Source organism: Trifolium pratense, linkage group LG2 (genome assembly GCF_020283565.1).
Source record: "Trifolium pratense cultivar HEN17-A07 linkage group LG2, ARS_RC_1.1, whole genome shotgun sequence".
Classification (NCBI taxonomy): domain Eukaryota; kingdom Viridiplantae; phylum Streptophyta; class Magnoliopsida; order Fabales; family Fabaceae; genus Trifolium; species Trifolium pratense.
Window position 1 is genome coordinate 7,284,577 of NC_060060.1, and position 19,965 is coordinate 7,304,541.

The 19,965-nt window shown below is 37.1% G+C and overlaps 45 non-coding genes and 20 pseudogenes across 45 annotated transcripts; all 65 read left to right on the forward strand.

Moving 5' to 3' along the window:
* Position 1: 1 nt before the first annotated feature.
* LOC123912276 lies at positions 2-120 on the forward strand. The gene has a single exon (XR_006811173.1). It is a non-coding gene; the product is annotated as a 5S ribosomal RNA (ribosomal RNA).
* A 171-nt stretch (positions 121-291) lies between these two features.
* LOC123912506 lies at positions 292-410 on the forward strand. Its single transcript, XR_006811391.1, has one exon. It is a non-coding gene; the product is annotated as a 5S ribosomal RNA (ribosomal RNA).
* A 169-nt stretch (positions 411-579) lies between these two features.
* Positions 580-698, forward strand: LOC123912478. The gene has a single exon (XR_006811363.1). It is a non-coding gene; the product is annotated as a 5S ribosomal RNA (ribosomal RNA).
* A 172-nt stretch (positions 699-870) lies between these two features.
* On the forward strand, positions 871-989 carry LOC123911792. The gene has a single exon (XR_006810699.1). It is a non-coding gene; the product is annotated as a 5S ribosomal RNA (ribosomal RNA).
* A 171-nt stretch (positions 990-1,160) lies between these two features.
* On the forward strand, positions 1,161-1,260 carry LOC123911883 (annotated as a pseudogene).
* Positions 1,261-1,431: 171 nt separating this feature from the next.
* On the forward strand, positions 1,432-1,550 carry LOC123912205. Its single transcript, XR_006811094.1, has one exon. It is a non-coding gene; the product is annotated as a 5S ribosomal RNA (ribosomal RNA).
* Positions 1,551-1,721: 171 nt separating this feature from the next.
* LOC123912277 lies at positions 1,722-1,840 on the forward strand. The gene has a single exon (XR_006811174.1). It is a non-coding gene; the product is annotated as a 5S ribosomal RNA (ribosomal RNA).
* A 171-nt stretch (positions 1,841-2,011) lies between these two features.
* Positions 2,012-2,130, forward strand: LOC123912507. Its single transcript, XR_006811392.1, has one exon. It is a non-coding gene; the product is annotated as a 5S ribosomal RNA (ribosomal RNA).
* Positions 2,131-2,299: 169 nt separating this feature from the next.
* Positions 2,300-2,418, forward strand: LOC123912480. Its single transcript, XR_006811365.1, has one exon. It is a non-coding gene; the product is annotated as a 5S ribosomal RNA (ribosomal RNA).
* A 173-nt stretch (positions 2,419-2,591) lies between these two features.
* Positions 2,592-2,710, forward strand: LOC123911793. Its single transcript, XR_006810700.1, has one exon. It is a non-coding gene; the product is annotated as a 5S ribosomal RNA (ribosomal RNA).
* Positions 2,711-2,881: 171 nt separating this feature from the next.
* On the forward strand, positions 2,882-2,981 carry LOC123911884 (annotated as a pseudogene).
* Positions 2,982-3,152: 171 nt separating this feature from the next.
* Positions 3,153-3,271, forward strand: LOC123912206. Its single transcript, XR_006811095.1, has one exon. It is a non-coding gene; the product is annotated as a 5S ribosomal RNA (ribosomal RNA).
* A 173-nt stretch (positions 3,272-3,444) lies between these two features.
* Positions 3,445-3,563, forward strand: LOC123911736. Its single transcript, XR_006810642.1, has one exon. It is a non-coding gene; the product is annotated as a 5S ribosomal RNA (ribosomal RNA).
* A 171-nt stretch (positions 3,564-3,734) lies between these two features.
* Positions 3,735-3,853, forward strand: LOC123911786. The gene has a single exon (XR_006810692.1). It is a non-coding gene; the product is annotated as a 5S ribosomal RNA (ribosomal RNA).
* A 171-nt stretch (positions 3,854-4,024) lies between these two features.
* On the forward strand, positions 4,025-4,143 carry LOC123911795. The gene has a single exon (XR_006810701.1). It is a non-coding gene; the product is annotated as a 5S ribosomal RNA (ribosomal RNA).
* Positions 4,144-4,311: 168 nt separating this feature from the next.
* LOC123912305 lies at positions 4,312-4,430 on the forward strand. The gene has a single exon (XR_006811200.1). It is a non-coding gene; the product is annotated as a 5S ribosomal RNA (ribosomal RNA).
* A 172-nt stretch (positions 4,431-4,602) lies between these two features.
* LOC123912542 lies at positions 4,603-4,721 on the forward strand. Its single transcript, XR_006811426.1, has one exon. It is a non-coding gene; the product is annotated as a 5S ribosomal RNA (ribosomal RNA).
* Positions 4,722-4,892: 171 nt separating this feature from the next.
* LOC123912149 lies at positions 4,893-5,011 on the forward strand. The gene has a single exon (XR_006811028.1). It is a non-coding gene; the product is annotated as a 5S ribosomal RNA (ribosomal RNA).
* Positions 5,012-5,183: 172 nt separating this feature from the next.
* LOC123912382 lies at positions 5,184-5,302 on the forward strand. Its single transcript, XR_006811273.1, has one exon. It is a non-coding gene; the product is annotated as a 5S ribosomal RNA (ribosomal RNA).
* A 174-nt stretch (positions 5,303-5,476) lies between these two features.
* LOC123911861 lies at positions 5,477-5,576 on the forward strand (annotated as a pseudogene).
* Positions 5,577-5,748: 172 nt separating this feature from the next.
* On the forward strand, positions 5,749-5,867 carry LOC123912212. The gene has a single exon (XR_006811103.1). It is a non-coding gene; the product is annotated as a 5S ribosomal RNA (ribosomal RNA).
* Positions 5,868-6,038: 171 nt separating this feature from the next.
* Positions 6,039-6,138, forward strand: LOC123911871 (annotated as a pseudogene).
* A 172-nt stretch (positions 6,139-6,310) lies between these two features.
* Positions 6,311-6,410, forward strand: LOC123911887 (annotated as a pseudogene).
* A 171-nt stretch (positions 6,411-6,581) lies between these two features.
* LOC123912374 lies at positions 6,582-6,700 on the forward strand. Its single transcript, XR_006811266.1, has one exon. It is a non-coding gene; the product is annotated as a 5S ribosomal RNA (ribosomal RNA).
* A 171-nt stretch (positions 6,701-6,871) lies between these two features.
* Positions 6,872-6,971, forward strand: LOC123911858 (annotated as a pseudogene).
* Positions 6,972-7,143: 172 nt separating this feature from the next.
* LOC123912153 lies at positions 7,144-7,262 on the forward strand. Its single transcript, XR_006811032.1, has one exon. It is a non-coding gene; the product is annotated as a 5S ribosomal RNA (ribosomal RNA).
* Positions 7,263-7,433: 171 nt separating this feature from the next.
* On the forward strand, positions 7,434-7,552 carry LOC123912188. The gene has a single exon (XR_006811074.1). It is a non-coding gene; the product is annotated as a 5S ribosomal RNA (ribosomal RNA).
* A 173-nt stretch (positions 7,553-7,725) lies between these two features.
* LOC123911859 lies at positions 7,726-7,825 on the forward strand (annotated as a pseudogene).
* A 172-nt stretch (positions 7,826-7,997) lies between these two features.
* On the forward strand, positions 7,998-8,116 carry LOC123912154. Its single transcript, XR_006811033.1, has one exon. It is a non-coding gene; the product is annotated as a 5S ribosomal RNA (ribosomal RNA).
* A 171-nt stretch (positions 8,117-8,287) lies between these two features.
* On the forward strand, positions 8,288-8,406 carry LOC123912170. The gene has a single exon (XR_006811052.1). It is a non-coding gene; the product is annotated as a 5S ribosomal RNA (ribosomal RNA).
* Positions 8,407-8,576: 170 nt separating this feature from the next.
* LOC123911828 lies at positions 8,577-8,695 on the forward strand. The gene has a single exon (XR_006810741.1). It is a non-coding gene; the product is annotated as a 5S ribosomal RNA (ribosomal RNA).
* A 170-nt stretch (positions 8,696-8,865) lies between these two features.
* LOC123911872 lies at positions 8,866-8,965 on the forward strand (annotated as a pseudogene).
* Positions 8,966-9,138: 173 nt separating this feature from the next.
* On the forward strand, positions 9,139-9,238 carry LOC123911878 (annotated as a pseudogene).
* Positions 9,239-9,409: 171 nt separating this feature from the next.
* On the forward strand, positions 9,410-9,528 carry LOC123912261. Its single transcript, XR_006811159.1, has one exon. It is a non-coding gene; the product is annotated as a 5S ribosomal RNA (ribosomal RNA).
* A 172-nt stretch (positions 9,529-9,700) lies between these two features.
* Positions 9,701-9,819, forward strand: LOC123912171. Its single transcript, XR_006811053.1, has one exon. It is a non-coding gene; the product is annotated as a 5S ribosomal RNA (ribosomal RNA).
* A 170-nt stretch (positions 9,820-9,989) lies between these two features.
* On the forward strand, positions 9,990-10,108 carry LOC123911829. Its single transcript, XR_006810742.1, has one exon. It is a non-coding gene; the product is annotated as a 5S ribosomal RNA (ribosomal RNA).
* Positions 10,109-10,278: 170 nt separating this feature from the next.
* Positions 10,279-10,378, forward strand: LOC123911873 (annotated as a pseudogene).
* A 173-nt stretch (positions 10,379-10,551) lies between these two features.
* On the forward strand, positions 10,552-10,651 carry LOC123911879 (annotated as a pseudogene).
* A 171-nt stretch (positions 10,652-10,822) lies between these two features.
* On the forward strand, positions 10,823-10,941 carry LOC123912378. The gene has a single exon (XR_006811270.1). It is a non-coding gene; the product is annotated as a 5S ribosomal RNA (ribosomal RNA).
* A 172-nt stretch (positions 10,942-11,113) lies between these two features.
* Positions 11,114-11,232, forward strand: LOC123912172. The gene has a single exon (XR_006811055.1). It is a non-coding gene; the product is annotated as a 5S ribosomal RNA (ribosomal RNA).
* A 172-nt stretch (positions 11,233-11,404) lies between these two features.
* On the forward strand, positions 11,405-11,523 carry LOC123912190. Its single transcript, XR_006811076.1, has one exon. It is a non-coding gene; the product is annotated as a 5S ribosomal RNA (ribosomal RNA).
* A 173-nt stretch (positions 11,524-11,696) lies between these two features.
* On the forward strand, positions 11,697-11,796 carry LOC123911862 (annotated as a pseudogene).
* A 172-nt stretch (positions 11,797-11,968) lies between these two features.
* On the forward strand, positions 11,969-12,087 carry LOC123912472. Its single transcript, XR_006811357.1, has one exon. It is a non-coding gene; the product is annotated as a 5S ribosomal RNA (ribosomal RNA).
* A 171-nt stretch (positions 12,088-12,258) lies between these two features.
* LOC123911874 lies at positions 12,259-12,358 on the forward strand (annotated as a pseudogene).
* A 171-nt stretch (positions 12,359-12,529) lies between these two features.
* Positions 12,530-12,648, forward strand: LOC123912191. The gene has a single exon (XR_006811077.1). It is a non-coding gene; the product is annotated as a 5S ribosomal RNA (ribosomal RNA).
* Positions 12,649-12,821: 173 nt separating this feature from the next.
* Positions 12,822-12,921, forward strand: LOC123911888 (annotated as a pseudogene).
* A 171-nt stretch (positions 12,922-13,092) lies between these two features.
* LOC123912389 lies at positions 13,093-13,211 on the forward strand. The gene has a single exon (XR_006811280.1). It is a non-coding gene; the product is annotated as a 5S ribosomal RNA (ribosomal RNA).
* Positions 13,212-13,382: 171 nt separating this feature from the next.
* Positions 13,383-13,501, forward strand: LOC123912192. Its single transcript, XR_006811079.1, has one exon. It is a non-coding gene; the product is annotated as a 5S ribosomal RNA (ribosomal RNA).
* A 173-nt stretch (positions 13,502-13,674) lies between these two features.
* On the forward strand, positions 13,675-13,774 carry LOC123911860 (annotated as a pseudogene).
* Positions 13,775-13,946: 172 nt separating this feature from the next.
* Positions 13,947-14,065, forward strand: LOC123912155. The gene has a single exon (XR_006811034.1). It is a non-coding gene; the product is annotated as a 5S ribosomal RNA (ribosomal RNA).
* A 171-nt stretch (positions 14,066-14,236) lies between these two features.
* Positions 14,237-14,355, forward strand: LOC123912173. The gene has a single exon (XR_006811056.1). It is a non-coding gene; the product is annotated as a 5S ribosomal RNA (ribosomal RNA).
* A 441-nt stretch (positions 14,356-14,796) lies between these two features.
* On the forward strand, positions 14,797-14,915 carry LOC123912274. Its single transcript, XR_006811171.1, has one exon. It is a non-coding gene; the product is annotated as a 5S ribosomal RNA (ribosomal RNA).
* A 173-nt stretch (positions 14,916-15,088) lies between these two features.
* LOC123912174 lies at positions 15,089-15,207 on the forward strand. The gene has a single exon (XR_006811057.1). It is a non-coding gene; the product is annotated as a 5S ribosomal RNA (ribosomal RNA).
* A 170-nt stretch (positions 15,208-15,377) lies between these two features.
* Positions 15,378-15,496, forward strand: LOC123911830. Its single transcript, XR_006810743.1, has one exon. It is a non-coding gene; the product is annotated as a 5S ribosomal RNA (ribosomal RNA).
* A 170-nt stretch (positions 15,497-15,666) lies between these two features.
* On the forward strand, positions 15,667-15,766 carry LOC123911875 (annotated as a pseudogene).
* A 173-nt stretch (positions 15,767-15,939) lies between these two features.
* LOC123911881 lies at positions 15,940-16,039 on the forward strand (annotated as a pseudogene).
* A 171-nt stretch (positions 16,040-16,210) lies between these two features.
* On the forward strand, positions 16,211-16,329 carry LOC123912496. Its single transcript, XR_006811381.1, has one exon. It is a non-coding gene; the product is annotated as a 5S ribosomal RNA (ribosomal RNA).
* Positions 16,330-16,501: 172 nt separating this feature from the next.
* LOC123912175 lies at positions 16,502-16,620 on the forward strand. Its single transcript, XR_006811058.1, has one exon. It is a non-coding gene; the product is annotated as a 5S ribosomal RNA (ribosomal RNA).
* Positions 16,621-16,790: 170 nt separating this feature from the next.
* On the forward strand, positions 16,791-16,909 carry LOC123911831. The gene has a single exon (XR_006810744.1). It is a non-coding gene; the product is annotated as a 5S ribosomal RNA (ribosomal RNA).
* A 170-nt stretch (positions 16,910-17,079) lies between these two features.
* On the forward strand, positions 17,080-17,179 carry LOC123911876 (annotated as a pseudogene).
* A 172-nt stretch (positions 17,180-17,351) lies between these two features.
* Positions 17,352-17,451, forward strand: LOC123911882 (annotated as a pseudogene).
* Positions 17,452-17,622: 171 nt separating this feature from the next.
* LOC123911771 lies at positions 17,623-17,741 on the forward strand. Its single transcript, XR_006810676.1, has one exon. It is a non-coding gene; the product is annotated as a 5S ribosomal RNA (ribosomal RNA).
* Positions 17,742-17,913: 172 nt separating this feature from the next.
* On the forward strand, positions 17,914-18,032 carry LOC123912176. The gene has a single exon (XR_006811059.1). It is a non-coding gene; the product is annotated as a 5S ribosomal RNA (ribosomal RNA).
* Positions 18,033-18,202: 170 nt separating this feature from the next.
* LOC123912551 lies at positions 18,203-18,321 on the forward strand. The gene has a single exon (XR_006811435.1). It is a non-coding gene; the product is annotated as a 5S ribosomal RNA (ribosomal RNA).
* A 170-nt stretch (positions 18,322-18,491) lies between these two features.
* Positions 18,492-18,591, forward strand: LOC123911868 (annotated as a pseudogene).
* The last annotated feature ends 1,374 nt before the right edge of the window (positions 18,592-19,965 follow it).

Sequence of the window (19,965 nt, forward strand, 5' to 3'; positions counted from 1 at the left end):
CAGGTGCGATCATACCAGCACTAATGCACCGGATCCCATCAGAACTCCGCAGTTAAGCGTGCTTGGGCGAGAGTAGTACTAGGATGGGTTATCTCCTGGGAAGTCCATGTGTTGCACCTCTTTTTTCGATTTTTTTTATTTCGTTTAGTTTTCACCGTGTTATAAATTTTATCGTTCAACTTTTGGCGAGATTATTGAAAAATATCGTGTTTTATTCTAGTTTCTCGGATTTCTCCAAAATTTGGCCTGAAAGATGGAAGACATATATACAATTAAACCGTATTATATATCAGGTGCGATCATACCTGCACTAATGCACCGAATCCCATCAGAACTCCGCTGTTAAGCGTGCTTGGGCGAGAGTAGTACTAGGATGGGTGACCTCCTGGGAAGTCCTTGTGTTGCACCTCTTTTTTCGATTTTTTTTTTCGTTTTGTTTTCACCGTGTTATAAATTTTAACGTTCAATTTTTGGCGAGATTAATGAAAAATATCGTGTTTTATTCTAGTTTCTCGGATTTCTCCAAAATTTGGCCTGAAAGATGGAAGACATATATACAATTAAACCGTATTATATATCTGGTGCGATCATACCAGCACTAATGCACCGGATCCCATCAGAACTCCGCAGTTAAGCGTGCTTGGGGGAGAGTAGTACTAGGATGGGTGACCTCCTGGGAAGTCCTTGTGTTGCACCTCTTTTTTCGATTTTTTTTTTTCGTTTTGTTTTCACCGTGTTATAAATTTTAACGTTCAATTTTTGGCGAGATTAATGAAAAATATCGTGTTTTATTCTAGTTTCTCGGATTTCTCCAAAATTTGGCCTGAAAGATGGAAGACATATATACAATTAAACCGTATTATATATCAAAAGTGCGATCATACCAGCACTAATGCACCGGATCCCATCAGAACTCCTCAGTTAAGCGTGATTGGGCGAGAGTAGTACTAGGATGGGTGATCTCCTGGGAAGTCCATGTGTTGCACCTCTTTTTTCGATTTTTTTTATTTCGTTTAGTTTTCACCGTGTTATAAATTTTATCGTTCAATTTTTGGCGAGATTAATGAAAAATATCGTGTTTTATTCTAGTTTCTCGGATTTCTCCAAAATTTGGCCTGAAAGATGGAAGACATATATACAATTAAACCGTATTATATATCAGGTGCGATCATACCAGCACTAATGCACCGGATCCCATCTGAACTCCGCAGTTAAGCGTGATTGGGCGAGAGTAGTAGGGAAGTCCCTATGTTGCACCTCTTTTTCGATTTTTTTTTATTTCGTTTAGTTTTCACCGTGTTATAAATTTTATCGTTCAATTTTTGGCGATATTAATGAAAAATATCGTGTTTTATTCTAGTTTCTCGGATTTCTCCAAAATTTGGCCTGAAAGATGGAAGACATATATACAATTAAACCGTATTATATATCAGGTGCGATCATACCAGCACTAATGCACCGGATCCCATCAGAACTCCGCAGTTAAGCGTGCTTGGGCGAGAGTAGTACTAGGATGGGTGATCTCCTGGGAAGTCCATGTGTTGCACCTCTTTTTTCGATTTTTTTTATTTCGTTTAGTTTTCACCGTGTTATAAATTTTATCGTTCAATTTTTGGCGATATTAATGAAAAATATCGTGTTTTATTCTAGTTTCTCGGATTTCTCCAAAATTTGGCCTGAAAGATGGAAGACATATATACAATTAAACCGTATTATATATCAGGTGCGATCATACCAGCACTAATGCACCGGATCCCATCAGAACTCCGCAGTTAAGCGTGCTTGGGCGAGAGTAGTACTAGGATGGGTTATCTCCTGGGAAGTCCATGTGTTGCACCTCTTTTTTCGATTTTTTTTATTTCGTTTAGTTTTCACCGTGTTATAAATTTTATCGTTCAACTTTTGGCGAGATTATTGAAAAATATCGTGTTTTATTCTAGTTTCTCGGATTTCTCCAAAATTTGGCCTGAAAGATGGAAGACATATATACAATTAAACCGTATTATATATCAGGTGCGATCATACCTGCACTAATGCACCGAATCCCATCAGAACTCCGCTGTTAAGCGTGCTTGGGCGAGAGTAGTACTAGGATGGGTGACCTCCTGGGAAGTCCTTGTGTTGCACCTCTTTTTTCGATTTTTTTTTTCGTTTTGTTTTCACCGTGTTATAAATTTTAACGTTCAATTTTTGGCGAGATTAATGAAAAATATCGTGTTTTATTCTAGTTTCTCGGATTTCTCCAAAATTTGGCCTGAAAGATGGAAGACATATATACAATTAAACCGTATTATATATCTGGTGCGATCATACCAGCACTAATGCACCGGATCCCATCAGAACTCCGCAGTTAAGCGTGCTTGGGGGAGAGTAGTACTAGGATGGGTGACCTCCTGGGAAGTCCTTGTGTTGCACCTCTTTTTTCGATTTTTTTTTTTTCGTTTTGTTTTCACCGTGTTATAAATTTTAACGTTCAATTTTTGGCGAGATTAATGAAAAATATCGTGTTTTATTCTAGTTTCTCGGATTTCTCCAAAATTTGGCCTGAAAGATGGAAGACATATATACAATTAAACCGTATTATATATCAAAAGTGCGATCATACCAGCACTAATGCACCGGATCCCATCAGAACTCCTCAGTTAAGCGTGATTGGGCGAGAGTAGTACTAGGATGGGTGATCTCCTGGGAAGTCCATGTGTTGCACCTCTTTTTTCGATTTTTTTTATTTCGTTTAGTTTTCACCGTGTTATAAATTTTATCGTTCAATTTTTGGTGAGATTAATGAAAAATATCGTGTTTTATTCTAGTTTCTCGGATTTCTCCAAAATTTGGCCTGAAAGATGGAAGACATATATACAATTAAACCGTATTATATATCAGGTGCGATCATACCAGCACTAATGCACCGGATCCCATCTGAACTCCGCAGTTAAGCGTGATTGGGCGAGAGTAGTAGGGAAGTCCCTATGTTGCACCTCTTTTTCGATTTTTTTTTATTTCGTTTAGTTTTCACCGTGTTATAAATTTTATCGTTCAATTTTTGGCGATATTAATGAAAAATATCGTGTTTTATTCTAGTTTCTCGGATTTCTCCAAAATTTGGCCTGAAAGATGGAAGACATATATACAATTAAACCGTATTATATATCAGGTGCGATCATACCAGCACTAATGCACCGGATCCCATCAGAACTCCGCAGTTAAGCGTGCTTGGGCGAGAGTAGTACTAGGATGGGTGATCTCCTGGGAAGTCCATGTGTTGCACCTCTTTTTTTGATTTTTTTTTTATTTCGTTTAGTTTTCACCGTGTTATAAATTTTATCGTTCAATTTTTGGCGAGATTAATGAAAAATATCGTGTTTTATTCTAGTTTCTCGGATTTCTCCAAATTTTGGCCTGAAAGATGGAAGACACATATACAATTAAACCTTGTTATATATCAGGTGCGATCATACCAACACTAATGCACCGGATCCCATCAAAACTCCGCAGTTAAGCGTGCTTGGGCGAGAGTAGTACTAGGATGGGTGATCTCCTGGGAAGTCCATGTGTTGCACCTCTTTTTTCGATTTTTTTTATTTCGTTTAGTTTTCACCGTGTTATAAATTTTATCGTTCAACTTTTGGCGAGATTATTGAAAAATATCGTGTTTTATTCTAGTTTCTCGGATTTCTCCAAAATTTGGCCTGAAAGATGGAAGACATATATACAATTAAACCGTATTATATATCAGGTGCGATCATACCAGCACTAATGCACCGAATCCCATCAGAACTCCGCTGTTAAGCGTGCTTGGGCGAGAGTAGTACTAGGATTGGTGACCTCCTGGGAAGTCCTTGTGTTGCACCTCTTTTTTTGATTTTTTTTATTTCGTTTAGTTTTCATCGTGTTATAAATTTTATCGTTCAATTTTTGGCGAGATTAATGAAAAATATCGTGTTTTATTCTAGTTTCTCGGATTTCTCCAAATTTTGGCCTGAAAGATGGAAGACATATATACAATTAAACCTTGTTATATATCAGGTGCGATCATACCAACACTAATGCACCGGATCCCATCAAAACTCCGCAGTTAAGCGTGCTTGGGCGAGAGTAGTACTAGGATGCGTGACCTCCTGGGAAGTCCTTGTGTTGCACCTCTTTTTTCGATTTTTTTTTCGTTTTGTTTTCACCGTGTTATAAATTTTAACGTTCAATTTTTGGCGAGATTAATGAAAAATATCGTGTTTTATTCTAGTTTCTCGGATTTCTCCAAAATTTGGCCTGAAAGATGGAAGACATATATACAATTAAACCGTATTATATATCTGGTGCGATCATACCAGCACTAATGCACCGGATCCCATCAGAACTCCACAGTTAAGCGTGCTTGGGCGAGAGTAGTACTAGGATGGGTGACCTCCTGGGAAGTCCTTGTGTTGCACCTCTTTTTTCGATTTTTTTTTTTCGTTTTGTTTTCACCGTGTTATAAATTTTAACGTTCAATTTTTGGCGAGATTAATGAAAAATATCGTGTTTTATTCTAGATTCTCGGATTTCTCCAAAATTTGGCCTGAAAGATGGAAGACATATATACAATTAAACCGTATTATATATCAAAAGTGCGATCATACCAGCACTAATGCACCGGATCCCATCAGAACTCCTCAGTTAAGCGTGCTTGGGCGAGAGTAGTACTAGGATGGGTGATCTCCTGGGAAGTCCATGTGTTGCACCTCTTTTTTCGATTTTTTTTATTTCGTTTAGTTTTCACCGTGTTATAAATTTTATCGTTCAATTTTTGGCGATATTAATGAAAAATATCATGTTTTATTCTAGTTTCTCGGATTTCTCCAAAATTTGGCCTGAAAGATGGAAGACATATATACAATTAAACCGTATTATATATCAGGTGCGATCATACCAGCACTAATGCACCGGATCCCATCAGAACTCCGCAGTTAAGCGTGCTTGGGCGAGAGTAGTACTAGGATGGGTGACCTCCTGGGAAGTCCTTGTGTTGCACCTCTTTTTTCGATTTTTTTTTATTTCGTTTAGTTTTCACCGTTTAATAAATTTTATCGTTCAATTTTTGGCGAGATTAATGAAAAATATCGTGTTTTATTCTAGTTTCTCGGATTTCTCCAAAATTTGGCCTGAAAGATGGAAGACATATATACAATTAAACCGTATTATATATCTGGTGCGATCATACCAGCACTAATGCACCGGATCCCATCAGAACTCCGCAGTTAAGCGTGCTTGGGCGAGAGTAGTTCTAGGATGGGTGACCTCCTGGGAAGTCCTTGTGTTGCACCTCTTTTTTCGATTTTTTTTTTTATTTCGTTTAGTTTTCACCGTTTAATAAATTTTATCGTTCAATTTTTGGTGAGATTAATGAAAAATATCGTGTTTTATTCTAGTTTCTCGGATTTCTCCAAAATTTGGCCTGAAAGATGGAAGACATATATACAATTAAACCGTATTATATATCTGGTGCGATCATACCAGCACTAATGCACCGGATCCCATCAGAACTCCGCAGTTAAGCGTGCTTGGGCGAGAGTAGTAGGGAAGTCCTTGTGTTGCACCACTTTTTTCGATTTTTTTTTATTTCGTTTAGTTTTCACCGTGTTATAAATTTTATCGTTCAATTTTTGGCGATATTAATGAAAAATATCGTGTTTTATTCTAGTTTCCCGGATTTCTCCAAAATTTGGCCTGAAAGATGGAAGACATATATACAATTAAACCGTATTATAAATCAGGTGCAATCATACCAGCACTAATGCACCGGATCCCATCAGAACTCTGCAGTTAAGCGTGCTTGGGCGAGAGTAGTACTAGGATGGGTGACCTCCTGGGAAGTCCTTGTGTTGCACCTCTTTTTTCGATTTTTTTTATTTCGTTTAGTTTTCACCGTTTAATAAATTTTATCGTTCAATTTTTGGCGAGATTAATGAAAAATATCGTGTTTTATTCTAGTTTCTCGGATTTCTCCAAAATTTGGCCTGAAAGATGGAAGACATATATACAATTAAACCGTATTATATATCAGGTGAGATCATACCAGCACTAATGCACCGGATCCCATCAGAACTCCGCAGTTAAGCGTGCTTGGGCGAGAGTAGTAGGGAAGTCCTTGTGTTGCACCACTTTTTTCGATTTTTTTTTATTTCGTTTAGTTTTCACCGTGTTATAAATTTTATCGTTCAATTTTTAGCGATATTAATGAAAAATATCGTGTTTTATTCTAGTTTCCCGGATTTCTCCAAAATTTGGCCTGAAAGATGGAAGACATATATACAATTAAACCGTATTATATATCAGGTGCGATCATACCAGCACTAATGCATCGGATCCCATCAGAACTCCGCAGTTAAGCGTGCTTGGGCGAGAGTAGTAGGGAAGTCCTTGTGTTAAACCTCTTTTTTCGATTTTTTTTATTTCGTTTAATTTTCACTGTGTTATAAATTTTATCGTTCAATTTTTGGCGATATTAATGAAAAATATCATGTTTTATTCTAGTTTCCCGGATTTCTCCAAAATTTGGCCTGAAAGATGGAAGACATATATACAATTAAACCGTATTATATATCAGGTGCGATCATACCAGCACTAATGCACCGGATCCCATCAGAACTCCGCAGTTAAGCGTGCTTGGGCGAGAGTAGTACTAGGATGGGTGACCTCCTGGGAAGTCCTTCTGTTGCACCTCTTTTTTCGATTTTTTTTATTTCGTTTAGTTTTCACCGTTTAATAAATTTTATCGTTCAATTTTTGGCGAGATTAATGAAAAATATCGTGTTTTATTCTAGTTTCTCGGATTTCTCCAAAATTTGGCCTGAAAGATGGAAGACATATATACAATTAAACCGTATTATATATCTGGTGCGATCATACCAGCACTAATGCACCGGATCCCATCAGAACTCCGCAGTTAAGCGTGCTTGGGCGAGAGTAGTATGGAAGTCCTTGTGTTGCACCACTTTTTTCGATTTTTTTTTGTTTCGTTTAGTTTTCACCGTGTTATAAATTTTATCGTTCAATTTTTGGCGAAATTAATGAAAAATATCGTGTTTTATTCAAGTTTCCCGGATTTCTCCAAAATTTGGCCTGAAAGATGGAAGACATATATACAATTAAACCGTATTATAAATCAGGTGCAATCATACCAGCACTAATGCACCGGATCCCATCAGAACTCCGCAGTTAAGCGTGCTTGGGCGAGAGTAGTACTAGGATGGGTGACCTCCTGGGAAGTCCTTGTGTTGCACCTCTTTTTTCGATTTTTTTTATTTCGTTTAGTTTTCACCGTTTAATAAATTTTATCGTTCAATTTTTGGCGAGATTAATGAAAAATATCGTGTTTTATTCTAGTTTCTAGGATTTCTCCAAAATTTGGCCTGAAAGATGGAAGACATATATACAATTAAACCGTATTATATATCTGGTGCGATCATACCAGCACTAATGCACCGGATCCCATCAGAACTCCGCAGTTAAGCGTGCTTGGGCGAGAGTAGTACTAGGATGGGTGACCTCCTGGGAAGTCCTTGTGTTGCACCTCTTTTTTCGATTTTTTTTTTATTTCGTTTAGTTTTCACCGTTTAATAAATTTTATCGTTCAATTTTTGGCGAGATTAATGAAAAATATCGTGTTTTATTCTAGTTTCTCGGATTTCTCCAAAATTTGGCCTGAAAGATGGAAGACATATATACAATTAAACCGTATTATATATCTGGTGCGATCATACCAGCACTAATGCACCGGATCCCATCAGAACTCCGCAGTTAAGCGTGCTTGGGCGAGAGTAGTATGGAAGTCCTTGTGTTGCACCACTTTTTTCGATTTTTTTTTGTTTCGTTTAGTTTTCACCGTGTTATAAATTTTATCGTTCAATTTTTGGCGATATTAATGAAAAATATCGTGTTTTATTCAAGTTTCCCGGATTTCTCCAAAATTTGGCCTGAAAGATGGAAGACATATATACAATTAAACCGTATTATAAATCAGGTGCAATCATACCAGCACTAATGCACCGGATCCCATCAGAACTCCGCAGTTAAGCGTGCTTGGGCGAGAGTAGTACTAGGATGGGTGACCTCCTGGGAAGTCCTTGTGTTGCACCTCTTTTTTCGATTTTTTTTATTTCGTTTAGTTTTCACCGTTTAATAAATTTTATCGTTCAATTTTTGGCGAGATTAATGAAAAATATCGTGTTTTATTCTAGTTTCTCGGATTTCTCCAAAATTTGGCCTGAAAGATGGAAGACATATATACAATTAAACCGTATTATATATCTGGTGCGATCATACCAGCACTAATGCACCGGATCCCATCAGAACTCCGCAGTTAAGCGTGCTTGGGCGAGAGTAGTACTAGGATGGGTGACCTCCTGGGAAGTCCATGTGTTGCACCTCTTTTTTCGATTTTTTTATTTCGTTTAGTTTTCACCGTGTTATAAATTTTATCGTTCAATTTTTGGCGAGATTATTGAAAAATATCGTGTTTTATTCTAGTTTCTCGGATTTCTCCAAAATTTGGCCTGAAAGATGGAAGACATTTATACAATTAAACCGTATTATATATCTAGTGCGTTCATACCAGCACTAATGCACCGGATCCCATCAGAACTCCGCAGTTAAGCGTGCTTCGGAGAGAGTAGTACTAGGATGGGTGACCTCCTGGGAAGTCCATGTGTTGCACCTCTTTTTCGATTTTTTTTATTTCGTTTAGTTTTCACCGTGTTATAAATTTTATCGTTCAATTTTTGGCGAGATTATTGAAAAATATCGTGTTTTATTCTAGTTTCTCGGATTTCTCCAAAATTTGGCCTGAAAGATGGAAGACATATATACAATTAAACCGTATTATATATCAGGTGAGATCATACCAGCACTAATGCACCGGATCCCATCAGAACTCCGCAGTTAAGCGTGCTTGGGCGAGAGTAGTAGGGAAGTCCTTGTGTTGCACCACTTTTTTTGATTTTTTTTTTATTTCGTTTAGTTTTCACCGTGTTATAAATTTTATCGTTCAATTTTTGGCGATATTAATGAAAAATATCGTGTTTTATTCTAGTTTCCCGGATTTCTCCAAAATTTGGCCTGAAAGATGGAAGACATATATACAATTAAACCGTATTATATATCAGGTGCGATCATACCAGCACTAATGCACCGGATCCCATCAGAACTCCGCAGTTAAGCGTGCTTGGGCGAGAGTAGTAGGGAAGTCCTTGTGTTAAACCTCTTTTTTCGATTTTTTTTATTTCGTTTAATATTCACTGTGTTATAAATTTTATCGTTCAATTTTTGGCGATATTAATGAAAAATATCATGTTTTATTCTAGTTTCCCGGATTTCTCCAAAATTTGGCCTGAAAGATGGAAGACGTATATACAATTAAACCGTATTATATATCAGGTGCGATCATACCAGCACTAATGCACCGGATCCCATCAGAACTCCGCAGTTAAGCGTGCTTGGGCGAGAGTAGTACTAGGATGGGTGACCTCCTGGGAAGTCCTTGTGTTGCACCTCTTTTTTCGATTTTTTTTTATTTCGTTTAGTTTTCACCGTTTAATAAATTTTATCGTTCAATTTTTGGCGAGATTAATGAAAAATATCGTGTTTTATTCTAGTTTCTCGGATTTCTCCAAAATTTGGCCTGAAAGATGGAAGACATATATACAATTAAACCGTATTATATATCTGGTGCGATCATACCAGCACTAATGCACCGGATCCCATCAGAACTCCGCAGTTAAGCGTGCTTGGGCGAGAGTAGTACTAGGATGGGTGACCTCCTGGGAAGTCCATGTGTTGCACCTCTTTTTTCGATTTTTTTATTTCGTTTAGTTTTCACCGTGTTATAAATTTTATCGTTCAATTTTTGGCGAGATTATTGAAAAATATCGTGTTTTATTCTAGTTTCTCGGATTTCTCCAAAATTTGGCCTGAAAGATGGAAGACATTTATACAATTAAACCGTATTATATATCTAGTGCGTTCATACCAGCACTAATGCACCGGATCCCATCAGAACTCCGCAGTTAAGCGTGCTTCGGAGAGAGTAGTACTAGGATGGGTGACCTCCTGGGAAGTCCATGTGTTGCACCTCTTTTTCGATTTTTTTTATTTCGTTTAGTTTTCACCGTGTTATAAATTTTATCGTTCAATTTTTGGCGAGATTATTGAAAAATATCGTGTTTTATTCTAGTTTCTCGGATTTCTCCAAAATTTGGCCTGAAAGATGGAAGACATATATACAATTAAACCGTATTATATATCAGGTGAGATCATACCAGCACTAATGCACCGGATCCCATCAGAACTCCGCAGTTAAGCGTGCTTGGGCGAGAGTAGTAGGGAAGTCCTTGTGTTGCACCACTTTTTTCGATTTTTTTTTAATTTCGTTTAGTTTTCACCGTGTTATAAATTTTATCGTTCAATTTTTGGCGATATTAATGAAAAATATCGTGTTTTATTCTAGTTTCCCGGATTTCTCCAAAATTTGGCCTGAAAGATGGAAGACATATATACAATTAAACCGTATTATATATCAGGTGCGATCATACCAGCACTAATGCACCGGATCCCATCAGAACTCCGCAGTTAAGCGTGCTTGGGCGAGAGTAGTAGGGAAGTCCTTGTGTTAAACCTCTTTTTTCGATTTTTTTTATTTCGTTTAATATTCACTGTGTTATAAATTTTATCGTTCAATTTTTGGCGATATTAATGAAAAATATCATGTTTTATTCTAGTTTCCCGGATTTCTCCAAAATTTGGCCTGAAAGATGGAAGACGTATATACAATTAAACCGTATTATATATCAGGTGCGATCATACCAGCACTAATGCACCGGATCCCATCAGAACTCCGCAGTTAAGCGTGCTTGGGCGAGAGTAGTACTAGGATGGGTGACCTCCTGGGAAGTCCTTGTGTTGCACCTCTTTTTTCGATTTTTTTTTATTTCGTTTAGTTTTCACCGTTTAATAAATTTTATCGTTCAATTTTTGGCGAGATTAATGAAAAATATCGTGTTTTATTCTAGTTTCTCGGATTTCTCCAAAATTTGGCCTGAAAGATGGAAGACATATATACAATTAAACCGTATTATATATCTGGTGCGATCATACCAGCACTAATGCACCGGATCCCATCAGAACTCCGCAGTTAAGCGTGCTTGGGCGAGAGTAGTACTAGGATGGGTGACCTCCTGGGAAGTCCATGTGTTGCACCTCTTTTTTCGATTTTTTTTTATTTCGTTTAGTTTTCACCGTTTAATAAATTTTATCGTTCAATTTTTGGCGAGATTAATGAAAAATATCGTGTTTTATTCTAGTTTCTCGGATTTCTCCAAAATTTGGCCTGAAAGATGGAAGACATATATACAATTAAACCGTATTATATATCTGGTGCGATCATACCAGCACTAATGCACCGGATCCCATCAGAACTCCGCAGTTAAGCGTGCTTGGGCGAGAGTAGTACTAGGATGGGTGACCTCCTGGGAAGTCCTTGTGTTGCACCTCTTTTTTCGATTTTTTTTTTATTTCGTTTAGTTTTCACCGTTTAATAAATTTTATCGTTCAATTTTTGGCGAGATTAATGAAAAATATCGTGTTTTATTCTAGTTTCTCGGATTTCTCCAAAATTTGGCCTGAAAGATGGAAGACCTATATACAATTAAACCGTATTATATATCTGGTGCGATCATACCAGCACTAATGCACCGGATCCCATCAGAACTCCGCAGTTAAGCGTGCTTGGGCGAGAGTAGTAGGGAAGTCCTTGTGTTGCACCACTTTTTTCTATTTTTTTTTATTTCGTTTAGTTTTCACCGTGTTATAAATTTTATCGTTCAATTTTTGGCGATATTAATGAAAAATATCGTGTTTTATTCTAGTTTCCCGGATTTCTCCAAAATTTGGCCTGAAAGATGGAAGACATATATACAATTAAACCGTATTATAAATCAGGTGCAATCATACCATCACTAATGCACCGGATCCCATCAGAACTCTGCAGTTAAGCGTGCTTGGGCGAGAGTAGTACTAGGATGGGTGACCTCCTGGGAAGTCCTTGTGTTGCACCTCTTTTTTCGATTTTTTTTATTTCGTTTAGTTTTCACCGTTTAATAAATTTTATCGTTCAATTTTTGGCGAGATTAATGAAAAATATCGTGTTTTATTCTAGTTTCTCGGATTTCTCCAAAATTTGGCCTGAAAGATGGAAGACATATATACAATTAAACCGTATTATATATCAGGTGAGATCATACCAGCACTAATGCACCGGATCCCATCAGAACTCCGCAGTTAAGCGTGCTTGGGCGAGAGTAGTAGGGAAGTCCTTGTGTTGCACCACTTTTTTCGATTTTTTTTATTTCGTTTAGTTTTCACCGTTTAATAAATTTTATCGTTCAATTTTTGGCGAGATTAATGAAAAATATCGTGTTTTATTCTAGTTTCTCGGATTTCTCCAAAATTTGGCCTGAAAGATGGAAGACATATATACAATTAAACCGTATTATATATCTGGTGCGATCATACCAGCACTAATGCACCGGATCCCATCAGAACTCCGCAGTTAAGCGTGCTTGGGCGAGAGTAGTACTAGGATGGGTGACCTCCTGGGAAGTCCTTGTGTTGCACCTCTTTTTTCGATTTTTTTTTTATTTCGTTTAGTTTTCACCGTTTAATAAATTTTATCGTTCAATTTTTGGCGAGATTAATGAAAAATATCGTGTTTTATTCTAGTTTCTCGGATTTCTCCAAAATTTGGCCTGAAAGATGGAAGACATATATACAATTAAACCGTATTATATATCAGGTGCGATCATACCAGCACTAATGCATCGGATCCCATCAGAACTCCGCAGTTAAGCGTGCTTGGGCGAGAGTAGTAGGGAAGTCCTTGTGTTAAACCTCTTTTTTCGATTTTTTTTATTTCGTTTAATTTTCACTGTGTTATAAATTTTATCGTTCAATTTTTGGCGATATTAATGAAAAATATCATGTTTTATTCTAGTTTCCCGGATTTCTCCAAAATTTGGCCTGAAAGATGGAAGACATATATACAATTAAACCGTATTATATATCAGGTGCGATCATACCAGCACTAATGCACCGGATCCCATCAGAACTCCGTAGTTAAGCGTGCTTGGGCGAGAGTAGTACTAGGATGGGTGACCTCCTGGGAAGTCCTTCTGTTGCACCTCTTTTTTCGATTTTTTTTATTTCGTTTACTTTTCACCGTTTAATAAATTTTATCGTTCAATTTTTGGCGAGATTAATGAAAAATATCGTGTTTTATTCTAGTTTCTCGGATTTCTCCAAAATTTGGCCTGAAAGATGGAAGACATATATACAATTAAACCGTATTATATATCTGGTGCGATCATACCAGCACTAATGCACCGGATCCCATCAGAACTCCGCAGTTAAGCGTGCTTGGGCGAGAGTAGTACTAGGATGGGTGACCTCCTGGGAAGTCCTTGTGTTGCACCTCTTTTTTCGATTTTTTTTTTATTTCGTTTAGTTTTCACCGTTTAATAAATTTTATCGTTCAATTTTTGGCGAGATTAATGAAAAATATCGTGTTTTATTCTAGTTTCTCGGATTTCTCCAAAATTTGGCCTGAAAGATGGAAGACATATATACAATTAAACCGTATTATATATCTGGTGCGATCATACCAGCACTAATGCACCGGATCCCATCAGAACTCCGCAGTTAAGCGTGCTTGGGCGAGAGTAGTATGGAAGTCCTTGTGTTGCACCACTTTTTTCGATTTTTTTTTGTTTCGTTTAGTTTTCACCGTGTTATAAATTTTATCGTTCAATTTTTGGCGATATTAATGAAAAATATCGTGTTTTATTCAAGTTTCCCGGATTTCTCCAAAATTTGGCCTGAAAGATGGAAGACATATATACAATTAAACCGTATTATAAATCAGGTGCAATCATACCAGCACTAATGCACCGGATCCCATCAGAACTCCGCAGTTAAGCGTGCTTGGGCGAGAGTAGTACTAGGATGGGTGACCTCCTGGGAAGTCCTTGTGTTGCACCTCTTTTTTCGATTTTTTTTATTTCGTTTAGTTTTCACCGTTTAATAAATTTTATCGTTCAATTTTTGGCGAGATTAATGAAAAATATCGTGTTTTATTCTAGTTTCTCGGATTTCTCCAAAATTTGGCCTGAAAGATGGAAGACATATATACAATTAAACCGTATTATATATCTGGTGCGATCATACCAGCACTAATGCACCGGATCCCATCAGAACTCCGCAGTTAAGCGTGCTTGGGCGAGAGTAGTACTAGGATGGGTGACCTCCTGGGAAGTCCATGTGTTGCACCTCTTTTTTCGATTTTTTTATTTCGTTTAGTTTTCACCGTGTTATAAATTTTATCGTTCAATTTTTGGCGAGATTATTGAAAAATATCGTGTTTTATTCTAGTTTCTCGGATTTCTCCAAAATTTGGCCTGAAAGATGGAAGACATATATACAATTAAACCGTATTATATATCAGGTGCGATCATAACAGCACTAATGCATCGGATCCCATCAGAACTCCGCAGTAAAGCGTGCTTGGGCGAGAGTAGTAGGGAAGTCCTTGTGTTAAACCTCTTTTTTCGATTTTTTTTATTTCGTTTAATTTTCACTGTGTTATAAATTTTATCGTTCAATTTTTGGCGATATTAATGAAAAATATCATGTTTTATTCTAGTTTCCCGGATTTCTCCAAAATTTGGCCTAAAAGATGGAAGACATATATACAATTAAACCGTATTATATATCAGGTGCGATCATACCAGCACTAATGCACCGGATCCCATCAGAACTCCGCAGTTAAGCGTGCTTGGGCGAGAGTACTACTAGGATGGGTGACCTCTTGGGAAGTCCTTGTGTTGCACCTCTTTTTTCGATTTTTTTTTTATTTCGTTTAGTTTTCACCGTTTAATAAATTTTATCGTTCAATTTTTGGTGAGATTAATGAAAAATATCGTGTTTTATTCTAGTTTCTCGGATTTCTCCAAAATTTGGCCTGAAAGATGGAAGACATATATACAATTAAACCGTATTATATATCTGGTGCGATCATACCAGCACTAATGCACCGGATCCCATCAGAACTCCGCAGTTAAGCGTGCTTGGGCGAGAGTAGTACTAGGATGGGTGACCTCCTGGGAAGTCCATGTGTTGCACCTCTTTTTTCGATTTTTTTATTTCGTTTAGTTTTCACCGTGTTATAAATTTTATCGTTCAATTTTTGGCGAGATTATTGAAAAATATCGTGTTTTATTCTAGTTTCTCGGATTTCTCCAAAATTTGGCCTGAAAGATGGAAGACATTTATACAATTAAACCGTATTATATATCTAGTGCGTTCATACCAGCACTAATGCACCGGATCCCATCAGAACTCCGCAGTTAAGCGTGCTTCGGAGAGAGTAGTACTAGGATGGGTGACCTCCTGGGAAGTCCATGTGTTGCACCTCTTTTTCGATTTTTTTTATTTCGTTTAGTTTTCACCGTGTTATAAATTTTATCGTTCAATTTTTGGCGAGATTATTGAAAAATATCGTGTTTTATTCTAGTTTCTCGGATTTCTCCAAAATTTGGCCTGAAAGATGGAAGACATATATACAATTAAACCGTATTATATATCAGGTGAGATCATACCAGCACTAATGCACCGGATCCCATCAGAACTCCGCAGTTAAGCGTGCTTGGGCGAGAGTAGTAGGGAAGTCCTTGTGTTGCACCACTTTTTTTGATTTTTTTTTTATTTCGTTTAGTTTTCACCGTGTTATAAATTTTATCGTTCAATTTTTGGCGATATTAATGAAAAATATCGTGTTTTATTCTAGTTTCCCGGATTTCTCCAAAATTTGGCCTGAAAGATGGAAGACATATATACAATTAAACCGTATTATATATCAGGTGCGATCATACCAGCACTAATGCACCGGATCCCATCAGAACTCCGCAGTTAAGCGTGCTTGGGCGAGAGTAGTAGGGAAGTCCTTGTGTTAAACCTCTTTTTTCGATTTTTTTTATTTCGTTTAATATTCACTGTGTTATAAATTTTATCGTTCAATTTTTGGCGATATTAATGAAAAATATCATGTTTTATTCTAGTTTCCCGGATTTCTCCAAAATTTGGCCTGAAAGATGGAAGACGTATATACAATTAAACCGTATTATATATCAGGTGCGATCATACCAGCACTAATGCACCGGATCCCATCAGAACTCCGCAGTTAAGCGTGCTTGGGCGAGAGTAGTACTAGGATGGGTGACCTCCTGGGAAGTCCTTGTGTTGCACCTCTTTTTTCGATTTTTTTTTATTTCGTTTAGTTTTCACCGTTTAATAAATTTTATCGTTCAATTTTTGGCGAGATTAATGAAAAATATCGTGTTTTATTCTAGTTTCTCGGATTTCTCCAAAATTTGGCCTGAAAGATGGAAGACATATATACAATTAAACCGTATTATATATCTGGTGCGATCATACCAGCACTAATGCACCGGATCCCATCAGAACTCCGCAGTTAAGCGTGCTTGGGCGAGAGTAGTACTAGGATGGGTGACCTCCTGGGAAGTCCATGTGTTGCACCTCTTTTTTCGATTTTTTTATTTCGTTTAGTTTTCACCGTGTTATAAATTTTATCGTTCAATTTTTGGCGAGATTATTGAAAAATATCGTGTTTTATTCTAGTTTCTCGGATTTCTCCAAAATTTGGCCTGAAAGATGGAAGACATTTATACAATTAAACCGTATTATATATCTAGTGCGTTCATACCAGCACTAATGCACCGGATCCCATCAGAACTCCGCAGTTAAGCGTGCTTCGGAGAGAGTAGTACTAGGATGGGTGACCTCCTGGGAAGTCCATGTGTTGCACCTCTTTTTCGATTTTTTTTATTTCGTTTAGTTTTCACCGTGTTATAAATTTTATCGTTCAATTTTTGGCGAGATTATTGAAAAATATCGTGTTTTATTCTAGTTTCTCGGATTTCTCCAAAATTTGGCCTGAAAGATGGAAGACATATATACAATTAAACCGTATTATATATCAGGTGAGATCATACCAGCACTAATGCACCGGATCCCATCAGAACTCCGCAGTTAAGCGTGCTTGGGCGAGAGTAGTAGGGAAGTCCTTGTGTTGCACCACTTTTTTCGATTTTTTTTTATTTCGTTTAGTTTTCACCGTGTTATAAATTTTATCGTTCAATTTTTGGCGATATTAATGAAAAATATCGTGTTTTATTCTAGTTTCCCGGATTTCTCCAAAATTTGGCCTGAAAGATGGAAGACATATATACAATTAAACCGTATTATATATCAGGTGCGATCATACCAGCACTAATGCACCGGATCCCATCAGAACTCCGCAGTTAAGCGTGCTTGGGCGAGAGTAGTAGGGAAGTCCTTGTGTTAAACCTCTTTTTTCGATTTTTTTTATTTTGTTTAATATTCACTGTGTTATAAATTTTATCGTTCAATTTTTGGCGATATTAATGAAAAATATCATGTTTTATTCTAGTTTCCCGGATTTCTCCAAAATTTGGCCTGAAAGATGGAAGATGTATATACAATTAAACCGTATTATATATCAGGTGCGATCATACCAGCACTAATGCACCGGATCCCATCAGAACTCCGCAGTTAAGCGTGCTTGGGCGAGAGTAGTACTAGGATGGGTGACCTCCTGGGAAGTCCTTGTGTTGCACCTCTTTTTTCGATTTTTTTTTATTTCGTTTAGTTTTCACCGTTTAATAAATTTTATCGTTCAATTTTTGGCGAGATTAATGAAAAATATCGTGTTTTATTCTAGTTTCTCGGATTTCTCCAAAATTTGGCCTGAAAGATGGAAGACATATATACAATTAAACCGTATTATATATCTGGTGCGATCATACCAGCACTAATGCACCGGATCCCATCAGAACTCCGCAGTTAAGCGTGCTTGGGCGAGAGTAGTACTAGGATGGGTGACCTCCTGGGAAGTCCATGTGTTGCACCTCTTTTTTCGATTTTTTTATTTCGTTTAGTTTTCACCGTGTTATAAATTTTATCGTTCAATTTTTGGCGAGATTATTGAAAAATATCGTGTTTTATTCTAGTTTCTCGGATTTCTCCAAAATTTGGCCTGAAAGATGGAAGACATATATACAATTAAAACGTATTATATATCTGGTGCGATCATACCAGCACTAATGCACCGGATCCCATCAGAACTCCGCATTTAAGCGTGCTTGGGCGAGAGTAGTACAAGGATGGGTGACCTCCTGGGAAGTCCATGTGTTGCACCTCTTTTTCGATTTTTTTTATTTCGTTTAGTTTTCACCGTGTTATAAATTTTATCGTTCAATTTTTGGCGAGATTATTGAAAAATATCGTGTTTTATTCTAGTTTCTCGGATTTCTCCAAAATTTGGCCTGAAAGATGGAAGACATATATACAATTAAACCGTATTATATATCAGGTGCGATCATACCAGCACTAATGCACCGGATCCCATCAGAACTCCGCAGTTAAGCGTGCTTGGGCGAGAGTAGTAGGGAAGTCCTTGTGTTGCACCACTTTTTTCGATTTTTTTTTATTTCGTTTAGTTTTCACCGTGTTATAAATTTTATCGTTCAATTTTTGGCGATATTAATGAAAAATATCGTGTTTTATTCTAGTTTCCCGGATTTCTCCAAAATTTGGCCTGAAAGATGGAAGACATATATACAATTAAACCGTATTATATATCAGGTGCGATCATACCAGCACTAATGCAACGGATCCCATCAGAACTCCGCAGTTAAGCGTGCTTAGGCGAGAGTAGTAGGGAAGTCCTTGTGTTAAACCTCTTTTTTCGATTTTTTTTATTTCGTTTAATTTTCACTGTGTTATAAATTTTATCGTTCAATTTTTGGCGATATTAATGAAAAATATCATGTTTTATTCTAGTTTCCAGGATTTCTCCAAAATTTGGCCTGAAAGATGGAAGACATATATACAATTTGTTGGATATTTGAATTGGCTTAATTTTGCTAAAACAAATATACTAACAAGATGTTGGAAAACATGTTACAACATCATATTTATTCAAGGAAATCTCGCGCATTTATGAGAGCATCTGCTATTTATGGAAATCCACTTAAAGAGCACGATCAATGGAGATTTGATCTGATCAGGAGCTTTAAGGATAAGACAAACTTAATGGAATAGCTGGATGACTTATCCTATCATATAAAGTCCTTTAAACACTTTTGGAAAGTCTTGATATATCCTTAATGAAGATTGAAAAAGTATCAGATCATCCTTTATGATTCTCAAGGAGCGTCTGAGCATTTGTGAAGAAAGAGGAGCGTGCCTAATCATTATATATACGAAGACCAAGCTCAAGAATATACATCTGATTGAAAAATATCAGTTACACATATTGAGTCTTTGTTGAGTCTTTGTTGAGTCTTTTATTATTTGATTGTAATTCTTGCTTGTGGATTCTATAACACGAGCTAAGAAGTAAGTTTATTAGTTTAAGGTTACTCCTAAGCTTTGAAGTACGGAGTTTACCGTGTGTGATTCACTTGAAGCTTTTAAGCAAAAGTGAAGTGTTGTCTTGGCAAGTTGTCGCCACATCTTTCCCAACATTGTATAATCAACACAGGTTGTGTTGTGTGAGTGGAAGTGAGATGGGATCTCATGTCTAGGAGTTCCTAGGCAGAAGTTGCATGAGTAGTGTCGAGGTTATAAGGCGTAAACCAGGGGTTTGCTGGAGGTCTTAGTTTAAAGGCGTAAATCCTAGGGTTTGCTGGAGGTCTTAGTAACTAGAGCTATTAGTGGATTTCCTTCCTGGATTGGTATCCCCCAGAGTAGGCAGTTGGCTGAACTGGGTTAACAATTACTTGTGTCATTTATTTATTTCCTGTCAGTTTTTATATGTTATATAAGATGTGCCAACAATAG